This window comes from Eptatretus burgeri, chromosome 18, assembly GCF_056783735.1.
Source record: "Eptatretus burgeri isolate ZD-2024b chromosome 18, Ebu_testis_v1, whole genome shotgun sequence".
In the NCBI taxonomy this organism is placed as follows: Eukaryota; Metazoa; Chordata; class Myxini; order Myxiniformes; family Myxinidae; genus Eptatretus; species Eptatretus burgeri.
Window position 1 is genome coordinate 2,780,917 of NC_140978.1, and position 20,586 is coordinate 2,801,502.

Sequence of the window (20,586 nt, forward strand, 5' to 3'; positions counted from 1 at the left end):
TATATATATATATATATATATATATGTATATATATATATATATATATATATATATATATATATATATATATATGTATATATATATATGTATATATATATATATATATATATGTATATATATATATATATATATATATATATATATATATATATATATATATATATATATATATATATATATATATATATATATACATATGGCATTCAACATATTCTGACATTCTGCTCTGCTTACCTAGTTTGCTTGTGGCATACAATGCCACCTTCATGCTTTGTTTCCTGCAGGGCTGGATATAGACATGTGATGGCCCCTGGGCAGCCTTCAGTAGTGGAGGCCGACCGTACCTTACAATACTAAAAAGGTGACAAGACATATTTTCAGTCATCCATAAAGTATATTTTTCAAGAACAAAGAATCTGAATAAAAATGTTCATCTATAAACATCATGATCAATCTATATACATGTCAGAATCTAGTTCCTATGTTTCAAGTATAAAGAATCTGAATAAGCAAGCACATGATCAATCTATAAGATTATAAGAATCAGCGAAGTTCCTATGTTTCAAGCATAAAGAATTTGAATAAGCAAGCAGGCACATCTTTAAACATCATGTTCAAACTATAAGAATCTACGAAGTTGGAAGTTCCCATGTTTCAAGTATAAAGAATCTGAATAGTGTAGCGAATAAGCAAGCAGGTCAATCATGATCAATCATAGAATCTACAATCTAGTACAGTACCTAATACCTATATTTACAGAACACTGATGAGACCACCAGGCACTTTACGAGACTTGACCCTTGCAAAGTCTTGGATCAATTTGTCAAAGTCAATCTCTCTGAGAATGTCACATTCAATGCTCAGCAAGAGTCAAATACATTTTTCCTTACAATTTTTGTTTTTCATAAAATATGTGGAGGCCCCCTGGTTGTGGAGGCCCCTGGGCAACTGCCCAGCTTGCCCATGCCTAAATCCTACCCTGGTTTCCTGACTTCTCCACTCATGCAGTCACCATGTTGCTATCAACAGGATTCTTTCCTCTCCTCTCCCAGTGGAGGCTGGAGTACCAAAAGCAGTGTCTTCAGCTTTACATTCTTTTTTTTTCCATAATGACCTCTCTGATGCTCTGGACAACCTTCTCTTCCTTTTTGTAGATGACTCCACATTACACCTCTCACTGAAAGGTCGACTGCAGCTTTGTCACTTTCTGCTCATCTGGAATTGATTAGGTGCTGTTTTGACAAATGGAACATGTCATTAAATCCTGGCAAATGACACAATCTCACCCTGTTTCTCTTGAAGAATAGTCATGTGAAGCTACATATTTATTTTATTAGTCATCCACATACTCAAAGAGGTTCAGTCACTTGAACTTCTTGACCTTACCTTTGCCATGACCTCTCCTGAGCCAACCACGTTGCAAACTATTCTCCAAGCCATCTGTAGACAGAGCATTCTCTGCCGTTCTGAGTATTTTCCTGAAAAATCAGAACTGCTCACAGCCTTGAATGCCTTTGTCTATCTACTAGGATTGTCATTCTCACTAAAAATCTGCACCCCTCCTGCTTTTTTTGCTGAATGTCCCCAATATCCCTTCTTGCACTTTATTTGCTATTAGCCACCTTATGAATAATATTTTTACCTTTCAAGTACAAATTCACATATCGCACACTCTCCTCCCCCAGTTTTACCACTGCTTTCTTATTCTTTGTCTTTCTCCCTGTACCTTCCCTTGCTATCACCCTGTCTGGTATCTTGCCAATCCTTAAATGCCTTTTTCTTCTGTGTGATTTCCTCTTGGTATATTCTTCCATCACTGCTTCTACCTTATGGTCCTCCATCTTTTAGTTTTACCACCTCGTCATTTCTGATCTTATAATCATACACACCATGTAGTACTTGATAATCACCAACTTGGCAATTCAAATCACCTCCAAAAAAACACCCCTCCAACTCAGGAAAACATCTCACCAAGAACTTGAAGTTGGAGTTCTATTTCCAAGCCATATGTTGATCAAATCTAAGTAGCATGGATTGCCCAACTTTTGCGGAGCTTCCTTCTTTTACATCCATCCAACTCAGCATAGTAGGCTCAATACATAGAGTTGTTGGGATGGTCTTGGACAATGGAACTATTCCTGGGATGTGAGGACCAATATCCAAGGAGATATCGGTCCAAAAACAGAAAGAGAGAGGTTCTGTTTTTATTTCACAGAACCCTTGAACTCCAGATGGAGTGTAAATAAACATTCTTCTCTGGTGCACTACCCACAAAAGCAACTATATTGAACAATGCTGTCTTTCAGATAAGGATATTGTCAGTTGAAAACCTTTAGTCATGGTTGTTACAGAATTCACAAAGTCTTTTCAAAACAATGTAGATCATTATGTCCTCACAATCTCTATCGAGTGCAGCCTGTGGCTGCTGGTTGCATCATTGGTTGGGACGCGGCTATGCCGCTGATGCAGTGTCCCCCTTACCAGTACACTGGTACTCATTTTGCCAACCTCGGAAGGATGCCAGGCTGAGTCAACCTCCTGGTGTATTTTAATTCAGCGGCCAACGGGGCTTGAACTCAGGACCCTAGGATCCCAAGCCACCACCCTAACCACTAAGCCAATACCAGGCTATTATGTCCTGAAACCCCAACCAAATTGCTGGCTTAGGGTCAGTGGCATAATTTACATTACCGCGTGCAAGTAGAAATGCTGGGGTATAGAAATACCATAGGTATGATAAGTGCATTGTGTATGCAAGGGATCACCTAGATTCCAGAGTTCAATTGACCTTCTTGGATATCACCTGTTATTTTCCTGAACTTTAAAGGCTCTTTTGCCATATCAAACCAGGAGGAAGAAGCCAAGCAGATTACCCTTCCCTGCAGTCACGATCACCATTCTACATTACATCATGAAACCTTTCAAACTAAGGATGCATACGATTCATGGGTCAAATGAATTCCAAGGATTGCAAAATCAAACTGATTTTATCATTAACTACGCACACAAATTTCACTCCCAAAACAGCTGATGAGCTCATTTACATATGACGTATGCAATCAACCATTTATTATGTACTCCACTTCTATGCTTTTCACCAATTCAGCATGTACATTCCTTTTGTCTTAAATTTGGAAAAACTATTCTCTACACACAATGAAATCTTACACATTCAACATAGAAGAAAAACGTGTAAGACAACACACAAGCAACTTTTTCATCAAAGCCTTTGTGTCCTTGCTGCTAGCTTTGTTGAAGATGCTAAATTATTATGGTTGCAGAATCAGGGATAATCTCAGTCTCCGTGATAATGATAAATACCAATGGTGCATCGGGGAGCATGCCTTATTATATGGTACATCCTGCCATATGCCTGACCATAGTTTGCTTCTAAGGCCCAGTGGATTCAGTAGATATATATATATATATATATACATATATATATATATATATATATATATATATATATATATATATATATATATATATATATATATATAGTCATATATATAGTCATATATATAGTCATATATATAGTCATATATATATATATATATATATATATATATATATATATATATATATATATATATATAGTCATATATATAGTCATATATATAGTCATATATATAGTCATATATATAGTCATATATATATATATATATATATATATATATATATATATATATATATATATATATATATATATATATATATATATATATATATATATATATATATATATATATATATATATATATATATATATATATATATATATATATATGAAGCCTTCACTTCCCTAATGCAGTGGGAATCTGCATATAAGGAAAAGAGCTGGTTTGCAGGCAAATGTGGATCCAGGTTGTTAAAACATGTCATTGTTTTGTGTGGGCCTTGTGCTGGATGGCAAGCCTCATCCAGGTCCGAAGTTCAGAAGAAAGATCTCACATTGAATCATATATATTGTCAAGTCAGTGAGCCAAACATCTCAGAAGCCTTGAAACAAGCAGACAGGAGGTTCAAAGAAGTGCTGTTGTTTTGCTATACAGAGCACCCTGCACATATAGCACAGCAGTGGCACTATTATTCCCACCTTCACCCACTTCATGTCTGCTCAACTTTTTTTTACTCACGTGAAAACCGAAACCCCAACATTCCTTGTTCTCCTTTGTAGTGATGAGGCCTCGAGGTGGGGGATGGTGGGCCAAGTAGGTGCCATAGTGCAGGGCCTCCCGCTGACTATATGTCTCCTCCTTAATAGAGCAAACATACACAGCAGCTAAGCAAACAGAGAGTGCAAGCTTCTGCCCATTAAGAAACCAAAGTAGAGGCAAAATTCTATTTCATTGCTGTATAGTTCTGAAATGACCAGCACAATGGACAGAGTCTATCCTAGACCTGATGATACTTTTACCTGATCACAGATGGCAACACACCCTCATCGACACTACCATGTGTTGTTGACACCTTTGGGTCTGAGCCTGGTTGTATCTGCCTTCACAAGTGTATAATCACAGGCAAAGATGTGCTTAGCATATCTAAATATTATAGTTGTAAAATATTTCCATCGAAGTTTGAAAGACTTCGAAGTTAGAAGATATAAAATCTATAAGATCAAGATACCTTACAGATTTGAGAATACTTGTGATGTGCAGTGTAATTTTATCATCATGCTTTGGTGAAAATGATTATCCTTATACAGGAAATAATATTAAGTTCAGTTATAACAATCTGAATGTTGCTCTTGTTTCCTTAGCAGATTTGTAGTTGGGTGATTTGGTTAAGGACTGAACCCCAAGTGGCTATAATGATCATGTCAACAACATGAATATAAAGGAGACAGTGCCTTTGCCAGCATGGACAGCAGATTTTGCATTCCTCTGGAGGGCCAGCAAAACATTCCAGCAAAATCACTTCACTGGATCATGGACGAACAGTGCAATTTAAGGGCCATAACACAGGTGTAGCAACGCTTTATGCACAGCAGTGTCGCTAAATCAGCTACATATTGCAGCTTTCTTGCATGACCATTATTATGAAAGATATTTTATTCCTTTTATTTATTTGCTTTCTCATCCATTCTTTTTTATAGCGAAGTAATAATTTAATTCACTAAGCAGCAATTCCTCAATAGGAATCACTTTATCATTGGCAATTTTTAACAAAAATCATACGCATATATCTAAAAAGAATGCACTACTGCGTTAACAAGCACACAAGACAGTGTCAAAGTGGACTCTCTGAAACACCGCATATCGTGGTTATATATGTGGTACATTAGAACCAGCCACGGAATCTGCAGCATTTCTTGATGGACCGTCATACAAGGAAGTTATTTGTGCACTTTTTTAAGGTGGAGAGCATCTCACGAATTTGATAGCCTCACAGCAGCACACTGTCAGTGAAAGAATTGAAATTTCTGCAAGATGAAAGTAAAAAGTGCATGGTGGGAAGATAACATTCACAGACAAGGCTCAGGGCAAAAGACTTATCTGCCAGAGCACAAGAATCAACCCTGCAGTGTAAACCAAATCAGAAATCTGATGATACTTCCTTCCAGCTCAGTGCTCAAAATATACAAGGGAAGATTAATCCAATTAGATGTGACTCACATCTGACAAGTCCTAGAATTCAGAAAGAGAAATCTGTGATTTTGAGACGAGAAAGGTACATTAGCGACTCGAGGAGCCAATCATAATCATTACAGTAAAATGTACACAGCCAGCACACAGCAATTGGTGAAAAACTTAAATGACCTCAATGTGAGGAAGGCTCAAACTATTAATATCAGACATTTTTCTTGCATTAATACCCAGAAAGGTAACACAAAACAAAAACATGGCCAAAACATTATAGCTTGAAGTCTACAGATTGCAACATTTGCATCATTACTTTACTTCTGTCACTCAATTGCACCTCATGTCCACCCGCGAATACACTTTGTTGATTCTGACGTTGCTCGGAATTTACTCATCTATGAGACGAGAAAAATAAGATGTAATTGTCGGTACACATCGATGACAATACTTTGATGGGATAATCAATTCTACCAAAGCAGTTTCGATGACGAAGAACCAACTCCAAGCAGGCAGCCACTTTATCACAGTGAATGTGAGGGATAATGAATGACAAAACAGTTGTTATCAAAGCTTATAACAGTTTTAAAAACTGGAACTATTTAGTAGGAGTATCTCTGGTAAAGTATTATTTTTCTGGTGAACTGATATTGTTGTGGGCTGGGGTTCAGTGGCGATAAACGACCACTAGGGGGAGCAGTAGGGTCGTTTTCTCCGAACACCCCAGAATTTAGGTCGTGACTATGGGACAACTCTGAAGGTCACGGGTTCCTTAGCGGACCGTGGATGCCAATATTTCGACCGCGTGGCGTAGGGTTAATTGTCTCCATCTCCAATATACCAAAATAACTACGCAGTCCAGCTACCGGGGAAACCACACCCTCGGCCGACTTTGTGCGAACCGAGTCGCTGTCACCGACTTGGATCTGGCGTAACCGAGCGGAAGTTAGCAAAGCCGCGCCGGACCAAATGAATGATTTACGGCACCGACGGCCTCACTAATTCTCAATATGCACCGTGCTGGGTCAATGAAGGAAAAACACGGACGACGAACTGGAACATTTAACATGGGGGTTTATTTTACAATAGGCAATAATCGGGAAGGGAGACACAGAGCAGAGTTATCATGGATAAGAAATGTAATTCACAATGTACAATGAACTTAACAATTCTACTTACAGATGGGGCACACACACACACACACACACACACACACACACACACACAGAAAATGGACCCCGTGGGTCTTTCTTCGGTAGAGCCAGGCCGGGGTACCTTCCCACCTCATGCGTTCACACCGACTCCAAACCACCATGGTGGGACTCGAACCCACAACCCGAAGTCCATGGCCCACGAACGAGACCAAGCCACCACGACCGCAGACCGCTCGAACCACGACCACCACTGTTCGGTCACCACACCACGGTGAGCAACCGCAAAGGACTACAGACCGCTCGAACTACGACCGCAGACCAAGCCAATCGCCAAAATGACTGCTCACCACTCAACTTATTCCTCGGCGTTTTTGGTTTCTCATTGGCTGGGGCTCGCGTGCGATGCTCGCCCTTGGCTCATTGGACAGAGGAAACACTCCATGCCCTTTTTTGGAGCGGGGCTCCGATCTGAGGCGATGGAAGCCCCGCCAACGTCTGTGCTCGGCACGCATGCGCATGAGGAAGGCCGATGGTGGCAGGAGGGAAGGAGGGATGTTGTTGTTGTAGTTGATGTAGAAAAACCTCACTAAAAAAATAACTCGTAGTGCACACACGAAATTCCCATTAGACAGAAGGAGGGATTCTAACTATAAACACATACTTATCGAAATAACTAAGCTTAGGGAGTGCTGTCTGTTTGTGTGCAAATGGCTGCCAGATTCAGAACAATATTACCACCAAATATTAAAAAGAGCATGTACGTTCCTAAAATACGAATAGGTTCATCAAATTACCAATATCAATGCTTATCAGAGTTAAAACCAATAATTTAGGGAAAGAGTGATAGGCAGTAGAATGTTTTATTAAGTGTACTCTCAGCAACCCCAACAGACAGTGTGACAGGGCTCAAGCTGTGGTAATGCCAGCCTCACCAGATAGACATCGAAAATACCCTGAATACACCCATGAAAAACTACGAATATGCCTGCGGAAAAAAAAAACCGAATACGCTCGCAAAAAAAAACTTAAAACAAAACATGAAAACGCCAAAATAAAGTGAATACGCCTATGAAAAACTGCGAATATACCTGTGAAAAAAATAACGAATACATCCATGAAGAAAACTGTGAATACACTTGCAAAAAAACAACAGAAACACGAATACACACTACAAAAAATGCAAATACGCCCATAAAAACATGAATATGCCAACGAAACAAATCGCGAATACACCTGCAAAAAACTTCGAATACACTCGTCAAAAAACCCCACGAGGACACCCCTGAAAAAAACCGTGAATACACCCGCAAAAAACAAACAAACACGAATACACCTGTAAAAAACTCGCGAATATAGCTGTGAAAAGAACCAACAAAGACACCCATGAGGAAAACTGCGAATACACTCGCAAAAAAAAAAAAAACAGAAACACAAATACAACCATGAGAAAACCTGCAAATACACCTGCAAAAAACCGCGAATATCCCTGTGAAAAAAAACAAACAAACACAAATACACCTATGAATTAAACTGCGACTATGCTCACAACAAAAACAAAACAAAACAGATAAAAGTGAAAAAAACCAGTGAATATGCCTGCGTAAAAATGTAAATACACCTGCAAATAAACACGAAAATACCCCGAATACGCCCGTTAAAATATGTATGTGTATATATATATATATATTAGTGAAAATGCCGATGGGGTGAAAAAGGCCATTATGAAGAGAGCCTGCCTGCGCAAAGTACGAGTGGATGGAGCTAGACGTGAGAGTGGCATTGGTCAGATTTGAACAGTTCAGTTGGAGTGAAGACTGGTGCTGTTAGAGTTTATACATTGCCATTGTGTGCACCCTGTACCAGTCACAACAACTCCAGGCATAAACTGCAACTGTAGTAAGGCAATGGACAATGCCTTGTTGTGTCAGTCGGTGCTTGCTGGTCACAATCCTTATTTATTCATGTGGGTATATACTCATAGTATATTCACAGGATATTGTCACAAGTGTCACTGCTGTTGACCTTATTCAAAGGATATTGTCACAAGTGTCACTTGTGTTGACCTGCAAGGTGTTCGCTAATGGAGGAGCTCATTTTTTGGATTGGTGTTTCACAGGCAGGGTGGCATTGCATAAGAAAGTGCAACATCCCTTAATTGGACGTTAAGCTGTCTTTCCTCTTGGATAGCATTAGTGGGTGGACATTAAAGATTCTACGGTGTTTTATCGCCAGCACTCTGGCCAAATTCCAATTTCTTGCCACCTTCAGTCGAACATCAGGCTTGGACAGCTGATTTGTGAAGGATGGGCCAAAAACTTTTGACAACCAACAATAAGGTGAGATTCATTGGGGTCATCAAATAAGTACAGTAGTGGTAGTTGTTCTCTCAAATTGTCCAAATGGCCTTTAGCCTGTGAAAATATATTTTGGCCAAAATCCAGTTTCTGTACGATTCTGGAAAATAACGTCAGAACAGGCAAAAATAATCTCTCCCGTTTGTACATGGGAAGTGAGGGTCCATTCACGAAAAAGTCTGCCAAACTGCAGATTTATTTTTATCACCCCCTTTTTCTCCCATTTCCCACCTGTTTCATGCCTGGGGAATTGTGCTAAATTGAAAAAAAAGGAAATTAAGAAAATTAACTGAAGTGGAGAAGATAAAAAAAATTCAGTTGGCCTCTTGAGGTGTCAGAGGAGTGTGGGTTAAAGGAGGTTGGGAACAGATATGAGTAAGGGGAGACAAGGGAAGTGGCCTTTTCATGGCAAAGAGCAAAATGGTAGCAAGAAATGCCCTCTTACTTTGGTTTTGAACATAACATGAATTACGTTCATAACCAATCTGGTGCTTTACATGGTAATTATTGTTGTTATCAAAACAAGCCAGATTGTTCAGTCAACTTCATAAGTCTCATGAAGACCAATAAAACTGTCCCTCATAGCACACAATAAATTGGTTCAATGTAGATTGGTTTTGAAAGAGTAAAATGGCAAGCACAAATCATGGGGTTATCATATTGAGGAAGTCATTTAATGAAGTTCAAACAAATTTATTTTCTGCCTCCTCTCTCCTTAATTCTTTCCCATTGCATAAGACCAATTCCTATGCATAATGTGTATCATCTTGAGATGCTGAGGTGGACCTTTTATAGGCCCTGCAGCTAAATCTTGCCAACCAGACCGTCTCACAGTGGGCCCATCGCAACTCGGGACTACTAACAGTGACGTTATTTCACGGCAATGAAGGGAGCTATCTGCCAAACAGGTCTTCCTCACTGTCTTCCACAAAATGAAGAAAAATGAGTTAGAAGGAGGGGGGGAATAAAAGAGGTCACAAATTAGCTTCGTTTCTGTAAAAACTAGCTGTTGTTTGTTGCATCATTCCTTTTACATAGCAAACACAAGGCATTACGATGTCACAGCTCAAGAGATTGCTGTTGGTGTCATGAAGTTAGTAATTACACATCTTTAAAATGTAGACACTGCCCTTTTTACTTTATTTCCTTTGAAAGTACCCCACTGCCATCCAAGTCTACTCCAAATGACCCCATTCCCAAACACTCCATTTTTAGCTTCTCTGGAATTTACATTCCAAATTAGTTATTGTCATGGCGCACCCACCATCCATCCATCCGTCTCCATTTTCGACTTCTCCGGCCAAACCGCTGGGCCGATCCAGCTGAAATTTTACAGAAACCTTCCTCTCCTGACTGTTAACAGGAATTGCAAAGCTCACTCCAGTCACATGACTTTAAGTTGGCAAAAATTGCCAACTTAGTAAATTCCTTCAAAAATCTTCTTCTTCAGACCCACCAGTCAGAATGCTACCAAGTTTTAGTGACATTAGAATAGGGTCCTGATATTAAATTGCAGAAGCCATGCTGATCACATGACCGGAAGTGTGTAAAAATGGCTTACAGTCAATTTTTGCGAAAATCGCATAAATTCCTTCAAATATTTTGTTCTCCAGACTTATCAGTCAGAATCCTACCAAATTTGGGGCACAACATTAGGACACAGTCCTAATGTTAAATTATGGAGGGCATGCTGATCACGTGACTGTAAGTGTGTCAAAATGGGGGTCACGCAAATTCCTTCCAAAATCTTCTTCTCTCGACCAATCTGTCAGAATGCTAACAAATTTGGGTTGCAACATTATGGTAGGGTAGGGACGTTAATTACATTGTAGAAGTCATGTGGCTCACGTGACCAAAAATGTGTCAAAATGGCCGACACAGTCAACTTTTGGGAAAATCGCATTAATTCCTTTTAAAATCTTCTTTTCCAGACTCATCTGTCAGAATCCTACCAAATTTGGGTTACAACATTAGGACAGAATCCTGATGTTAAATTGCAGAGGTCCTGCCGATCACATGACGAGAAATGTCTCGAAATGGCGGACTTCGTAAATTTTTTGGAATATTGCCTAAATTCTTTCAAAAATCTTCCTCACCAGACCCACCAGTCAGAATTCAACGAAATTTGGGTTACAGTATTAGGCCAGGGCCTAGATAAGCTCCAGGTCTAGTGGTCCTATTTTTCCATGTTATTGTGACTTCCTCCCCTCCCTCCTTTTCCCTCACTTACTTTTGTTTGTTAGTTGTCAGTTGGTTTGTTCCTTTTCTGTTTCATCCCCACCTTCTCCTTCCTCATCTTGCTGTGTTTCATTCAGTTTGTGTGCAGCTTGTTCACCCCCATGTGTCCTTCTATCCCTCCCCTGGATCTCACTCTTACTCTCACTTTCACTCTGCTGTTGGTGTTTCCAACTTTCCATTTTATTCCCTTTTTATTCCATTCTGCTTTAGCTGTTCCACAATCATCCTCGATAATGTAGACAAAAAAGTGTACAGGATGCCCAACCAGGCAGTTCTTTCCACAGACATGAATAACTCTGTTTGCTCATTAAAAAAAAAAAAAATCAAATTGCAAACAATATATCACATATTTTTTAAAGAACAGCAATAAACTGGAGTGACAACACTTGCCTACTCCCAAATGCATACATAATGTGAGGAAGTCATTGCATCATCTTCGACAGAAAACTAAAAACTGGTATCTGTTATGAAAGTCACAAGGAATCACAAGGAAATTAGATGCAGGAGGAGGACATTTGACCCATAATGCCTGTGCTACACCAATTCCAGATTATATAAATCGGTCAGAGCTAATGACATTTCATTAAAGTGTGGGGGGAGGAATGGGGATGAGGAAGTGTGGCAGGCTCAGGGATATCACCAGGGTGTTAAAAAAACCCAAAATCAATGGAAATTTTTTGTGTTTGTTCATTTTTAGTCTTTTTTTTCTCTCTTATTTTTTTGGAGAGGGTAGGGGTGAAGGTGATTTTATGGTGAAGAATGTACAATAGATCTAATTACCCTTGACGAGACCCTCTCACAGACACCAGGGGGTTTTCTCAGTTACAAAGTTCCTTGTAGAGCACTCGCCAAGTGGCTTAAACATTCAAGCAAGCACTCCATTCAAAACTGTTGATAAGGAATGGCTGGTTTAGCAAGCGCTAGCTAGCTGCTTGGTAACTGAACATACCCCTGAATCAGCAGAGATTACACAATCGCCCATCCATACTCAAGCTTTTTTATCAATGGAAATCGCCCCAAAAAGGATATAAAATCACTCGAGGTAAGAGGCTATCGGGAAGTTTGATAAAGTGAAAGCAACACAAATTGAAAAAAGAGGAAAAGAAGAAAACATCCAAGACAGACATTCCATATAAGTACAAAAATACATTCATAAGAGATGTGCTGGCAGTGTCAATTCTCACCAGGGTAATCCCAACTGAGGTTATGGGAAGTCTCAAGACCAAGATGACAAACCATCTCCAAATACAAGACAAAAATATATAAATTAAGACTTCAACTACAAAGGTCTGACAAAATAAGCTGAAACTTGAAAGAGGTAGAAAATCTAGGAATAGATATTCCTCAGCTGTGTGGGTCATAGGACAATGGGAAGCACGTTATAGGTTGTGAATTCCAAAGTGAGGGAGTGCAAGGGAAAAAAACTTTTTCATAGCATTTCATTCCACACTTTGGATCAGTGATAGTGTATGGATGTACGGATATGGCAAGCCGAGTCTTGCGTCCAAGCACTTGTACAGGAGGAACCAAGTTAGAAATGCCAGCAGAACATTTGCCATGAAAATATCTGCAGAACAAACTAAGAATTGCAACTGACCTATGGTGAGAGAGTGGTTGAAGAGATAAACCCATTTCCCCACCAACCAGGTTAACTCTGGAGCCTATCAAGAAAAGATAAGTGGCAGGCTGGTGCTCCAGCCCCAATGTGAAAGCAGTACTCCCTGAGGGGACTATAGTTGTATTATCCATCCATCCATCCATTGCGATCATACCCTGTGTAGAACGTCGGTGCTGCTGAAGCAGTCTCCTGGGCTATTTGGCACAATCCTGGATGGGTTGCCACTCTGACGCAGGATACTCGAATGGCTCAATCATCCCAGCAATCTGGTACTCATTTTGCAGACCTCAGAAGGATGACAGGGTGAGTCAACCCCACCTATAGTTGTATTATAGAGGTATAAAACAGCATCAGGAGGTAAATACCTCTGCACCCAATAAATATAACCAATTTACTTGGAAGCACTCTTAGCAATACCAGAAATGCACTTTTCCCAGCTGATGTAAGGGAAGATCGAAGATGTCACGAAATAGAAAACAAAGTTCATATGATTCTGGGAAAGTTGAAGACCCAATATTCATGGAAGGGAAAGATCTGTTCTGAGAGCGAAACATGGACAATAACTTCGTTTTCTTTTCAATGAAGGTTACCAGCCGGTCATGCCCCCACTTCAACTCATTCTCTAAATCATTGTCCTGTGAAACTCCAACCTCATTACATGTAGTGTTGAGTGAATCAGCAGATGTTTCATAAAGTGAGGAGTCATCAGCATACATGGCTAGCTGAAACAGAACATTATCAGGAAGATCATTGATATAAACAAGGAACAGAGTGGGATGAAGGACAGAGCACTGTGGAACACCAGAGTTGATGGAGCAAGTAGAAGAAGATTGACCCTCAAGTACGACCTTCATCTTGAGATTTGTAAAGAAAGCTGAAATGATCGAATGAATCATTCCAGGTACACCATACGACTGAAGCTTGTGGAGCAGATCCTTGTGCCATACCTGGTCAAAGGCTTTTGATATATCCAAAGCAACTAATCAAGGTTCATCCTTGAGATACAGTGCCCTATTGAAATGATAATTAATTAAGGATAGCATGTTACCAATTGAGCAAGAATGGTGAAAGCCATTATGGTGGTCACTGACAGTTCATTGTCCTCCAGGTGGCTGAGAAGTTATTAATTGATGAGGAATTCAAATACTTTACTACAGAAAGCAGGCTAACTTCCCTGTGTTAGTTGAAGGATTACAAAGGAAACAGGTAAGCTCAATGCTCAAATGCCTTCTCGGGCTGACACCATTACTCTACTGCTGGGAATCGACGTCAGCACACGTCAATGCATTCAAACTCCATTTACATTGATGCATCCTCCCACTCACAGACCCTCTTTGCTTCCGATCACCAAACCAGTTTCCAATCGAGTTCGCTACCAGACCAACCACTCCACAAGCTCCTGCCTCGGCTAATAACCTCCTATGTGGTACCTTATCAAATGTCTTCTGAAAGTACAGATATACTATGTCCACTGCCATTCCCTAATCCACCCAATCAGAAACTGTTTCAAAGAACTTCAATAAATTTGCTCAACATGACCTTCCTTTGGTAAATCCATGTCAAACCTTTAATTATTGTACACTGCTCCTTCCCAATTCCATGTCCAGGTGAGGCATGATGTCATTGCTGGGTGCCAAAGGAAGGATGTGAAGATGTGCTTTGACAAAAATGGTATTTTTTGTTTTTTGATTAATCAACTAATTGATTAATTGCTTAAATATTATCGATTTTAAAATACAAGAAAACCAGCCGTTGTTCCAACCGCCGTACAAGGTAACCTGCAAATGGTGAGTCATCGGCTTTGGGGAATCACATTCCCCATCCCTTCAAGGCATTGGTGCAAATGGTGAATTATTGCTCTGCACTCCACCCCAGACAATCAGAGACAGAGACACTTATGACTGTGAGCTAACCAATGGGGGCACAGATTATCACTGACATCACAACTGATGAACCAATCAGTGTCGATCTTACATGGACAAGCATATAATTATATGCACACTATTTCAGTTCCTGGTTATCTTGCTGTGATTCAAACTTGAGAAGTACAGCACAAAAACTTTGGTTAATGTGTCATGTTTGTTTTCTTGTATTTTTAGGTTCTGTAGTACCAAACATCTGTTCCCCTAGTATCGATTTATTAATTACTTATTTATTTTCTTTCTCATCTGGGCAATATCTCAGACACCTCTTGAGCGAGGAAGCTGATATTTGGACATGACAGTGACCAAATGATTTGGATATATAAAGGGTCTTTTTGATTTAGTGATTAATCAACTAATTGATTACTTATTTAATTTTTCGATTCATTAATTTTCAAAAAGTTACAGATTGGGATGAAACAGTGTTGGTTTGGGTATGCTATTAGCCAATTGATTAAGGAATTTATTATTTTACGATTATTATTTATTTTGTTTTTATTATGCAATTAATATTATGCAATTTATTATGCAATTTTATTATGCAATTATTGTACACCGCTCCTTCCCAATTCTGTCTCCATGTGCTGTACAGCGGCTCAGTGCCCCAGCAATGTCGCGCACTGGGGGATATGTTATTAATTTATTTGGCATGGAGGCAGTGTACTTTGAACGTACCTCTACTTAGTTTGTATTTATTTAAATGATTCTTCATCCAGTCCCTATTTAATGTCTATAACACCTTCGCTACAACTGAAGTCAAACAAACAGGTCTATAGTTCTCCATTTCTTCTCTGGATCCTTTCTTAAACTAGATGGTATTCATAGAATACTTACTCAGCACAGTCTTGAGAAGGACTTGGTGTGAGCCAACTTTTCTGGCAGCAAATTTTTAATTAAAAAAATAAAATTCAAATCAAACGGAAGACCAAATAAAATAGGTACTGCATTGGAGTCATCAGAAGGAACACAAACAAGCAAAAAGCAATGATGAAATCATCAGGAGGAACGTGAATAGGACTTCGATTTCAACTGCTACTTCTCTACCCTCAAACCCATCCAGACACAACCAAGTGAGCCTTATTCAAAAAAATAAATAAAAAAGAATGCAGATACAAAAAAATTAAATAATTATGGCTGCCAGACCATGCGTCTGGTCAGGTTCAAATTTAAAACATCCATTCCCCATCACCATTATATCATAATTTTGTAGTTTTACATTGATTGATGTCGCAGGTCAAGATAATTTTTAAAATATTTCCCTTCAATCCAATATGACTGCCAAACCATGTGACCTGTTAACTATTCATGAAAACCCTGGTATCCCCAAGGCTTGGGGAACATGTATGTGAAGTTTTCCCTCGATCTGTCCAGCCGGTCTGAAGAATTAGATTTTTTTTTTTATGTTTTAGGGTAAATCCTATATGGCTGCCAAACCATGTGACCTATGACATCATAGGTGGGGAAATTTTGTTTCCCATGGATAGGCGGTCATGCCTGTAAAGTTTCTCCTCGATCTGTTTAGCCATTTCGGAGAAGAGGATTTTTGGAGATTAAATTTTTTTATTTTTTAATCTAACTGCCGAACCACATGACTGATGACATCATAAAAAAATTTCTGTTGACCAATTTATGACATCATAATTAGCATTAAATCATTCTTAATGAGTGGTCGCATGGATGGTGAAAATTTCGTGTCAATCTGACAAGTGGTTCCACGGAACAGGGAATAACAAAATGCAGACACATATGTACGCACATATGTGACCGATCGCTTCATCCCGCTTTTTGCTTCTCGAGCGCAGGCTAATAACAGTATTACATTTGCTGCTCCCCAATCCTCCGGTACCTGTCCTGACTCTAGTGAGCGATTAAAAATATCCGTTATCATCTCGCTTACCTGCTTTAGCCACCTCCCTCAATACTCTCGTGTGCATATTATCTGGCCCCAGACCTTTATCTACCCTGAGCTTTCCCAGCTGTTTCTTCACTTCCTTCACTCTGACCTAGATCCTCTGTAAAAGCCTTTCCTGTCATCTTTGATATATGCTTTCAACTACTTGTAATTCCCCTGACTGTCCACTCTCTCCCAGTGCTGTTCCTCAATGGGCCCATACTTGGCCAAACCTGTTATTTACCCCTTATATACTTAAAGAATACATTGCTATTTATTATGCTTAATATTATTTGCCATATGCTTCTCATACTCTATTTTGGCCGACTCCAGTCCTGTTATTTTTATATGCCTTCTGCTTCTCCTTAATAACACTCCTTATCTCAAAGTCGGTAAACAGAGCAAGAAAATGCGGGTGGATTATAGCTTCATTACATGTGTTATTACATTGAATTCAGTGTAAATAAGAGTAGTTTAATAATGCATACATCTATCCTTTAAGAAAATTGAATACATATTGAGAGGCAATGAAAACGCATATACGATTTAGATAAGAGTATAGCCTGTTCTTGAACACAAAAGGTGAGTAAAGAGTAAGTAATAAAACATGCATGATGGACGTCTGTTATGGGTGTTTGTTTATGAGTCCGGTTTGTTGTTTGTGTATGGACATTTGAGTCTGAATGCAACCATATGGCAAATCTTGGAAATTATGAGCAGTGGTTAAAAAGCCATGCTACATGTGCAACATATGTATCCACAACCCCAAAAAGCACTCGTTGCTTTAGTTGTGAGGCCATCAAATAAAATGCCATGTCGAACAAATGATCAGAGGAACCACGTCATCGGTATACTGAATAGTGAAATCAGTCAAGAAAGAGTTGCTCGACACTTTCTTGTCCACCAGTCAACAGTTTATAGGCTACAGAACCGATATAGAGCCACAGAAAGGGTCAGCGACTGTCCTCGTCCTGGTGCACAGCAAGCAACGTCAGCAAGACAAGACCGATACATCGTCATCAGTCACCTTCGCAACCGCTTCAGGAGAGTGTGAGAAATGGTGAGAACCACCATTGGAATGAGGGGATGACTCAACAGTGACCGAACTGTAAAATGTTGTCTTGTTACACGGGTTTACAGTGTCATTGCCGTTACTGTGGACAAATATTGACATCTTATATATTATTTCCGAGTTTGTGGTTTCGTGTCGCTATCTTCAACTTTGTTCTACGCTCGAGTAACGTGATATTCGGCTTACATTATCTCAAAGACCATATGAGGTGCATGGTACAAAAAAAGTAAATAAAATGGTTCTGAAACAGTGAAATCGTATTCCACTTACTGCATTAAAGTAAAATTACTACTGATACTCTGCATCAGTTCCTTTCTCAAACACACCCACCCCAACATGTCGCGCAGAGCGCGGGTTATGCTACTCAACAATGACTTGCACGACAATTATGGGCAGCAGCTGGTGGAAACTTAGGGGGGAGACAGTGGGCAAACGTCATCATTTCCGATTAATCGAGGTTCAATGTCAGTTTTCCAGATGGATGTCTTTGCATGTACTGTTGGCAAGGACACTGTTTTTCTCAGGGCTGCATTATTGAGAGAGACCGTTTTGGAGTTGTCAGTGTTATGGTTTGGGGAGAAATCATCAAATGAACCCTCCAAGAAATGTTGCAAAGCTTACTGCAGCCATGCAGTTCCAATGGACAGCAATACCATAAGCTCTCATCCATCGCTTGTGTTTATCCATGCCCCGTAGACTTCACGTGAACATCCCAATTTTCCCGTCTCTGTGTAGATTCTGAATGACTTTCCCTGACAAATCTCATGTGATTGCATACATTGATCCTTTTTCACATGCTATGAAATAAATGTTAATTTTAATTTGGTTTGTGTTTTCATTGCCTCTCAGTATATGTGTTATATACTCTTTAATGTAATGGCTGTGTGTATTGCCATTATACTAAAAGATATTTAGCATGTAAGTAAAAATTTTTTTTTAAAGAAAAATGTCTCCATTATGAAACTACTCATAAGACGTGACAATACTGCATTGCTCTGTTTCCTTCTCTCCTCACAATGTAGGAGTCGTATAATGGTTGATAGTTTGATATCTGTGGAAAGCCAAACCCAACATAAAAATTCCTTGCAATAAAGATTAATAAATGGTTGTTTTGGGTCATTATAGAGTTATCTACACCGATATATTGGTTGTTATAGTTGTAAAATTAATGTATATTACCCCTTTGTTTTGATATATCATTTGATATATTAGCCAGGTGTTGGCTTAACAGTTAAAATGGCTGGCTTAAGATTTTATGGTCTTGAGGTCGAGCCCCTGTCTTGCCGTTATATAACACCAGGTGGGTTGACTCAGCCTGTCATCCTTCTGAGGTTGGCAAAATGATTACCAGGTTACTAGAAATGGGGGAGGGGGACTGCATCAGTGGCATAGCCACACTCCAATAAATAATATAACCAGCAGCAACAGGCTGCACACAAAGACAACAGAAAATTATGTCCATTTTCTCCTAATTTTTATAATTTTTCTAAAACATTACAATTTTTATAATTTAAATTTTTTTTTTCTCCACAACATGGAAACAGAACCATGTGAATGCCAGCCAGAGAAGGGGGAAATTAGAGACGGGTTTTAAGCTGTGCATCAAATGCTAGACAGTTAAAATAAATACAACATCCAAACCAAATGAATCCAGCAATGAATGGTTTCTTGAATTTTCTTTTCAAGGAAAGAGCCACACTCTGTGAACAGGAATTCGTTTTGATATTACAATGTGTTCAAGGACTTGAACCATGTCACCTAAAGGAACACAATGCTGTCCGGCTTTCAAAATGCCATGCGGATTGTACAAATCAAACCAACATTCGCAGAGCCAGAGAGCGCCAGCAGAACGCAATATTGAAAGGCGATTCATCTCAATTAATGAAGAGAAAAGGTCGTCCATCTGCAACTAGCATGGCTACAAGTACGGATGGGGCACAATGTACTCCGTCAGGCATCAATGCACCAGCATGCAAGATAACACGGTCTCAGACTCCAAATTTTAATAAGGAACTATGTTTCTTTTGTCAGAAGTAGAGACTGAAAAACTTCACATGTGTAGGAGTGACAATATTGGTTTACAGAATACAGACATTATAAAAGGAATTGAAAACGAAGTTTGAAAAGTCAACTACAGTGAATTACTTGATGAGAGATATTTCGTATCAAATGTTATGCAAAACAACAGAATGGCAAAGATGGACAAGGACAAGAATGAGAACATCGACAGCTCTCACAGAAAATTAATCAAAAACCGAGAAGGGTATGAACATCATTGCAGCAGAAATGCAGTTCTACAGCCACCTTCAGGAAAATATATGTTGTGGTGTGTTCATCCCAATGAGTGATGCACATAATTACTATGAACATATAATGCAATGGTACAACCTTTTGCATGTGATAACACACCAAACTTTGAAGTACAAGATTCAACAACACACACCAGAGGTTGAAATCACTCATACTACTCATCGATCAAAACCTAGTCTTATTTCTCTTCTGCTGTAGTTTCTGAGGCAGCGTAATTTAGTAGCCAAGAAGAGGTTTCAATCGTTTTCAAATGTGCAAAGATCATAAGAAGATCAATTGAATTATCACGTCTATGGAATCTTAGAGGTTATTTGACAAACCAGGATGATGGAGTACTAGTGTGGAAATTGAAATGGATAATCCAGGAAGATACTGCTATAAGTACAAACATCAGAAATGAAGAGATCTGTTGTATATTCAGAAACCTGGCAAGAATCAAAATACAAT

The 20,586-nt window shown here is 39.2% G+C and overlaps 1 long non-coding RNA gene across 1 annotated transcript in view; it reads right to left on the reverse strand.

Annotated features, from left to right (window-relative positions):
• Positions 1-222: 222 nt before the first annotated feature.
• LOC147008473 (uncharacterized) overlaps positions 223-20,586 on the reverse strand; it is a 47,898-nt gene continuing 27,534 nt past the window's right edge. The window contains exons 3-4 of the long non-coding RNA XR_015053381.1: positions 4,138-4,257; positions 223-354 (exon numbers count right to left, since the gene is read on the reverse strand). This is a non-coding gene — a long non-coding RNA (uncharacterized LOC147008473). The remainder of the gene's footprint in view (positions 355-4,137; positions 4,258-20,586) is intronic.